The sequence below is a fragment of the Nomascus leucogenys genome, unplaced genomic scaffold (assembly GCF_006542625.1).
Source record: "Nomascus leucogenys isolate Asia unplaced genomic scaffold, Asia_NLE_v1 002175F_13420_qpd_obj, whole genome shotgun sequence".
NCBI lineage: Eukaryota > Metazoa > Chordata > Mammalia > Primates > Hylobatidae > Nomascus > Nomascus leucogenys.
In genome coordinates, this window is record NW_022097772.1 from 5704 (window position 1) to 13494 (window position 7791).

The 7791-nt window shown below is 52.8% G+C and overlaps 1 pseudogene; it reads left to right on the forward strand.

Moving 5' to 3' along the window:
* The first annotated feature begins 2456 nt into the window (after positions 1-2456).
* LOC115834350 lies at positions 2457-7769 on the forward strand (annotated as a pseudogene).
* The last annotated feature ends 22 nt before the right edge of the window (positions 7770-7791 follow it).

The window sequence follows — 7791 nt, forward strand, 5'->3', positions numbered from 1 at the left end:
GTATCCCATCTCACAAAGGTCCAATATCCAGATCTTACAGGGAATTTAAGGAAGTTTACGAAGAAAACAAACGACCGCCATTAAAAAGTGGGCAAAGGACATAACGAACACTTCTCAAAAAGAAGACCATAGATGCAGCCAACAAACACATGGAAAAAAAAGCTCAACATCACTGATCATTAGAGACAAATGGGAAATCAAAGCCACAATGCGGATACCATCACAATGGCCAGTCAGAAATGGGCAATTATTAAAAAGTCAAGAAACGACTGATGCTGGTGAGGTTGGGGAGGAATGGAAACAGTTTTTACCACCTGTTGGCAGGAATGTAAATTAGTTCAACCATTGTGGCAGGACATTTGTGGCAATTCCTCAAAGATTTAGAATGGGAAATTACCATTTGACCCAGCAATCCCAATTACTGGGTATATACCCAAAGGAATATAAATTTATTCGTTACAAAGATGAATCACTTTATATTCATTGCAGGCACTATTCACAGTAGCAAAGACATGGAATCAACCCAACGCCCATCAATCATAGAGTGGATAAAGAAAATGTGGTGCATAGACCAACATGGAATACTATGCAGCCATAAAAAAATAATGAGATTATGTCCTTTGCAGGGACATGAATTGAAGCTGGAAGACATTATCCTCAGCAAACTAACACAGGAACAGAAAACCAAACATCCACACATTCTCACTTATCAAGTGGGAGCTGACCAAAGGGAAACATGCACACAGTGATAGGGAACACACACTCTGGGCCTGTCAGAAGCAGGAGAGAGCATCAGGGAAAAAAACTAATGCATCTCGGGCTTAATACCTACGTGATGGGCTTGATAGGTGCAGCAACCCACCATGGCACCATTTACCTATGTAAACAAACCTGACACATCCTGACAATGTACCCGGAAGTTTTAAAATAATAAAAAAAAATGAAAAATACACCAAAAGATATGAACAGAGATTTCTCAAAAGAAGACATATGAATGGCAAACAGGTATATGAAAAGGTGCCAAACGTACTGATATCAGAGAAAAGGCAATCAAAAACTACAAGGAGACTCTCAATCTCACCCCAGTTAAAATGGCTTTCATCCAAACGACAGACAATGGCAAATGCTGGCAGGAGGTATGTGAAGGGAACCCTCATACACTGTTGGGTGGAAATGTGAAGTCAAGGTACAACTCTATGGGAGAACAGTTAGGAGGTTCCTCAAAAACTAAAACTAGAGCTACGTATGATCCAGCAATCCCACTGCTGGGTACACACCCAGAAGAAAGGAAACCAGTATATTGAAGGGAGACCTGCACTCCATGTTCCTTCTAGACTGTTCACAATAGCCAAAGATTTAGGAAGCAACCTAGTTAGTGTCCATCAACAGTGAAAGGATAAAGAAAAAGGTCGGTACATATACCAGTGGAGTGCTCTTCAAGCCATAAAAAAAAATATGAATGAGCCTATCATTTGCAATCCGCGCATGGAATGGAACTGGGAGTTCATTAAGTGAATCAGGCAAAGGACAAACAAACATTCACGTGTTCTCTTTATTTGTGAGAGCTAAAAATTTAACAGTCAAACTCATGGAGATACAGAGTAGGAGGATGGTTCTACTTGGAAGGCGCAGGGGGAGAGAGATGGGGATGGGTTATGGATAAAAATGTAATCTAGAAAGAATGAATAAAAATGGGTATTTGTTACTATTTGACAGCAATAGAACTGCCTATAGCAATAATAATTGAATTGTACATTTAAAAAATAAGAGTATAATTGGATGTTTGTAACACAAAGGAAAAAGGCTTGAGGTGATGGACACCCCATTTACCATGCTGGTTATTAGCACTGCAGGCCTATATGAAGTATCTTATAGTGCCCCATTAACATATACACCTACTGTGTGCCCACAAAAATAAATATTAAACTTTTAAAAAATTATGAAAATTGTAATCAAAATTCAATGATCATAAGTACAAAAAATGTAAGTTCTATGTCTGAGTTGATGCAGGGCAAGAACATATTAAGGGGTAAAGTTAGAACTGCAAACAAATGAGATCCTAAGAGCAAGAAACTGGAGAAATAACAGAAACTCCAAAAGAAGTCTAGACCTTAAAGATGTGGGAGATTGAGGGACTGGCATAGAGATCGCCACAAAACCAGGTAACATCTGTGTTCCAGGGAACAGAATAGAAAATGGACTCAGGGCTGTCTCTGACAGGGTGAGCAACTGGAGTGGGAAAAAAGATCTGGGGGACCCAGGAGGGTGGAGGGACCTGGGACTGGGACCTGAGGGTGAGGCTGTGCTTCAGCCTCCTCCTCCCACTGCCCCTCCCCTGCCCCCAGGAGCCCTTGGTGAGGAGGCGGCCCAGCTCTGTGATGCAGGCCCGGGCTCCAGTACCTAGTTCCAAAAGCAATGCCAGGGCTCAGTTGCTTGAAGGCAACATTGCACTTCAGATGAAAAAATGCTCTTTCCTCGAAGAGCCCTAGTGCCACATGGCTGGGCCCCAGCTCCCTCCCTGGATTGTGGATTTCATCCTCACTTGAATGTGCAGCCCAGGGAGTTACCTCTTCCTATTACTCCCCTACCTCCCCAGTGACCCACCCTCACCCCCGCACGGAGGAAGAGGAGCAGGAGGTAAGGAGCCTCAGCCCAGCCCCACAGAGAAAGATTCTCTTTCTTTTCCTCCCCTCATTTCCACTTTTCCTAAGCAACGAGAGACTCTCCTGTGATGAAAATCTCATCATCCCTCTAGAAGAAGGCAGCAGGGCAGGACGGGTGGACGTGGCAGAGGATTCCATCCCCAGCTCCCAGACCATCTGTGACATGCACAGGAGGCATCAGGGCAAAACCAACACTGGACGTCAGCGCGAGGACCAGTTCAGGAGAGGGGTGAGGTCTCTTGGGAGACAGGCCCCAGCCCTGGCTCAGCCCCTTTCGAGGCAGGTGCTGGGGCCCAGCCTCCTCTGTGTGGGGTGATCTGGGAGCTGTGCTGAACCCCTGAGAGCCTCCACTAGAGCCTGGATTCACGGTTTGGCCTCCTCTGAAGCAGAATCCTACTGGCAGCTTAGAGGCACCTCTAGGCCTGAGCCTGGGTGTGCCTCAGAGGAGAGGGCAGGGACTGGGGACATCCAGGGTGAGTCACACAGAAAACCCCTCCTTGCATTTCCCTAAAAGGAAAACAGAAAAATTTCATCGAATGGTCAACATGAGTAAAGACACACACACAGAGCTCCCTGGGCTAGAGGCAGAAAAGCCGTGTCCTTCACGAGACACTCGTGTGTTGCAGCTGGCTGGGGAGAGGAGACTGAACTGGTCCCAGCCCCTCACCCTTGCTTGCTCTCAGCATCAAAGGAAGAGATAGGGGAGGCCCAGGAGCAGGAGAGGACGATCCAGCTCTGAATTGTGAGCCCCTACTGATCCCGAGACTCCCCAGAAGGTGATTGAGCATCGTCTGTCCCTGAGGAAGTCATTTGCAGAGCCTCAAAGGGGAAGCTCTGGGAGGAAATCAGAACCCGGGGCCTCCTCAGATTCCCTATGGGAATGAAGCCATAGGCCCGGGAACGGTATGCCCATAAGGGGGCAGTGTGGGGAAGGACCAAGGCCGGCCAGGATAATGGGGAGGTCAGGGAGGCTCCAGGTCCATGTGGACAGCTGTTCTCCTCGGCCATGGCTGACTCTTCTTCAGAGACCACCCCGTCCACTGTCCCCACAAGATGGTTGTAACATCCATGAGGGGTTGTACTTTTTGCAAATGACAAAGTTCTGCCAGTGCACACCTTGCTGTCCCATTGGGGCCATGTGGCCTTGGACACAGATGCACGGGCTTCAGGTCTAGTTCCCCATGGTGTCCCCTAAAGAGAATCCACTCAGCCTCCATGAGGTTCGCTGGCACCGCCCTCCCCACCATAACTCTGTCTCCTTACTTCCAGCTTGCAGAATCCTCCTGAGGGAGCTGGAGGAGACTCAGGACCTGACCTACCTTCTGGAAAGATTGAGGACATTCCCCCTTCTCTCCATGTCTCCTTTCTACCCAGGGCCTCTGATGCAAGCCTTAGGGCCGATGGTGACCTGGGAGGGGGAGGTCCTGGGAAAAGGCAGGAGTGGACTGAAGCCCTGGGCAGCATAGACAGAGCTTTGTGAAGCCAGCAGTGGGGGAGGTGGAGGAGCCGTGGACACCAGGTGCCCAGCCCTCCCTACCTCCAACCCCACCTGCCCCTGGCTGCTAGCTTGTGCCTTGTGCCAGCCACCTGAGAAAGCTCACTGGGGAGGGCGGCTCCCATCTGCCCTTAGGTGGACATCCCCGGGTGACGTGTACAAACCAGCACCTGCTAAGGCCCACCAGCGCACAGGAAATGCATGCAAGATCCATCTCCTGACAGCTTGTCCCCAAGGGCTCCCCAGTTCTCTGGCCTCCAACCTGTCATCAGGCCAATGACCTTCTCAGAGCTTTTGACCACACTCAACCCTGAGTGCCTCCAGGCCCCAGCCCTTGCTTCCCCTAAATGCCCTGCACCCCAGCACATGTGCTTTTCTCCTTCACCACAGCCCCTTGTTCCCGTGGCCTCCTCTCCACCTCCACCGGCCCCAGCCTGGCTGGACTTCAGTGTGGCTCCAAACACACCCTGTCCCCCAGAGCTCCCCTCTACACAACCAGGGGCCACCTTCTCCAACCAGGTGATCTCTGGCTGGGTTCTCCAGTGGTCCCATCCGGGACCTCTCCTGCTGGAGGGAGGCTGCCACCACCTGGGCCTCTCCACCTGCTCACATGGCAATCCCAGCAACAGTATCTTCCCAACCACCCCCCAGAGGCTTCTTCTGGGGAGACCCCACACCCAGGCAGATGGAGGCAGGTGGCTGCACATTCATCCATCCCAACGTGCAGAAGCCGCTGGAGACTCTCATCGCCAAGAGAGCAGCAATGAAGATGTGGCAGGAGAAAGAATGGGGGGGGGGCAGAGGCTACCCGCAGATCACATCACTGGGGAAGGAGTGGACACCACGACCTCTGAATTCCCTTCTGGAACGTGACAACCCAACCACTAAGCCCTGCCCCATCCTCAGCAGGTCTCTGATGCCACGGACCGTGTGGGGACCACTTAGAGCAGAAATGCAGCCATCTCTTCTGGGAATCTCCCCTCTTTCAAATAGCGAGATCCCTGGTGGCCAGGGCCCTGGGTTTCTAGGAACCTTCCCCGCAGAATGAGCACTCTTGTACCATTGGATAAAAGCCTCACTTCTCTTCCAGGTGAAACTGAAGGTGAGACACCCTCACAGCTTTCCCAGGCACCGCCCCAGCCCCACCACGTGGCCCAGCCCCAACCTTCACTTCCAACCTGGCCCCAGGCTCCCACTCCCCGCCTCCTGGCTGGGATCCAGACACAGTGGGGCAAATCTCAACCCCTGTCCCAAGCCTACCAGTGCTCTTTCTCCATCCAGATTAGGGTCTGTGGGGCATCTTGCCCTGCATCCCAGGAGAGGGCACAGTCTGTCATCCCCACTGGAAAGGAGTATCTTGAGTGGCCCTTGCAGAAGTGACCAAAGTGGAAGAGGGTTTTGCCCTCTCTCCTCAAAAAGTCTCAGGCCGTCCTGAGCCAGCCCACTGCCCACCTTCCCCAGGAGAGGCCAGCCTCCCAGAACCCTAAGTCAGCCCCCATCCTTCCTGGGATTGCCACCAGCCCTGAACTCCCAGAGCACCGGTGGCAAGGAAGGAACACCATCCACCAGGACAGTCCTGTGGCCTCCCAGCAGATTCCAGGCATCTGGAGACCCACTGCAGCCTGAGGGGGAATTCCCAGGGAGGCCCAGAGTCAGGCAGAAGACAGGCAGGGGGCCTCTTGCCCTCCCAGGATTCTGAATTTGTAGGAAAGGGCACGAAGGATGTGCAGAAGGCAGGGTTCAGGAGCTCTGGAAGGTTCTCTGGGAAGGGGTGTTTAGGGTCCAAACTAGAGCCAGAACCAGGATCTAGGCTCAGGAAGGACTTCAGTGAAGGTTCTGGAGAAAGACAAGGAGGAAGCAGAAGGTGATTTCAGGAGGCCCTGGAAGTACCAATCAGTAAGTTCTGCACCCAGGGACCCAGACAAGAAGCATGTGGAAAACAAGCTGCAGGTCTATCTGGACAGGAAGGTGGGGGAGATCAAGGAGGGCTGGATCCCTGTTCTATGCATCGCTCCTGGTTCATGGCCAAACATGCTTTCCAAGTCTGATACCCACAGGAAACTGGGAAAGCTGGCATCCTGGAGGGGTGGGAAAGCCCACGTGAACACCTCCCAGGAGCTTTCCTTCCTCCATCCCTGCACCCAGCAGATGCTGGAAGCACATCTTTTCAAGTTCCATATGAGGCACAGGTGGGGTCCAGACTTTCAGTCCTTGGAGCCCATAAATGTCCAGTCAGGTGAGGCTCAGCCTCCACTCCTCCCACACTCCACCATTCTCCCCTGGGCCTCCTGGGAATCTCTGGCTGAATCTGTAGCCAAGGTTGCCATTTTATTGGGAAAACCTCCCCAGAATGGTCCAGGAGACAACAGAACAACAAGCAAGTCAGTCCCCACCCTAAGTGGCCCTGTCCTTGCCCCACCACCTGAGCAGGAGGAAGTCCAGAGGGCCCAAGAGGGTCCCAGCCAGCTGACACCCATGAGCTATCAGAGGCCTCTCTGACTGGACAGGAAGGACAGGACATCCTCTCAGCCCCCCATGTGCAACCTTGCAGGCAGAACCTGGCAGAGCAGGACTGTCCTGGGGTCCAGGAAACCCAGACTTGAGGGGAGTGTGGATTCAGAAATGGCTGGGAATGAGGCATGGCTTGAGACCGAACATGTCCCCAGGAGACCCCTGTCGTGGCAGAGCCCTGCAAGAGCTCAGCATAGGTCCCAGTGGGCAAGGGCCAAAGATGCCCTGGAGGCCGAGGAGGAGAAGCCCCTGATTGGAAAGTCACCTTGGGAGCCAGTGTGAGGGCAAGATCAGGAAGCGTTCAGGTGGATCTGAGGAGCACAGGGGCTCTGGGGACCACTAGTAACCCCTCAGTGTCTACACTCTGTGTTGCTCAGGATCCAGGGCAGCTCTGCCTGAAAGCGCAGGTGGTTAGTGAGATTGCGCTCATAGTGCAGGTGGACTCAGAGGAGCAGCTGCCAGGCCGTGTTTCCAGCATCCTCCTCCAGGAGGGCGCCACAGGCCTGTGCCTTCCGGGCCGCCATGTGGACATGCTCCCAGCCACATACAGGCCACCCACTTAGGCCCCTCGTCACCTCCCAGAGTGTGTTCAGTAGGAGGAACACGACAGCTTCCCAGGGCCATGTGCCCTCCTATGGAAGGGAGGGGACAGACTGGGGCAGCAGAGCCTGGGAGCCCAAAAGTGAAGGCCCCACAGAAGAGTCAGAAGACGCTGGGCTCTTTGGACAAGGGCAAGGCCCGCAGGAGGCCCAGACCAGGGGAGCAGGGACACAGGTCCAAGGGACCAGGAACTCCGAAGCCAGTGGGAGGAGCCACCCTGCCCACACCAGGGAAATAGGAGACAAACTAGAAAGGAAATACAATCAGCCTCAGCCAGAGAAGGGACAGGCACCACCAGAAAGCAACTTCCAGAGAAAGATCAGTCACCAACCACAGGGTCTACACCCCAGGAAAAGAGGCTCAGAGCAGGAAGACATCCTGCAGAAAGGCGAGCCTGGGGCACATGCTGTCCAGAGCCGGGGGTCTGGCCCAGCAAGGTTGTTTATGGACAGCATGGCTGATGAAGCCAGACCATCATCAGAGTTATACGGCAAATCCTGGTGGACAACTGGGGCTTCAGCA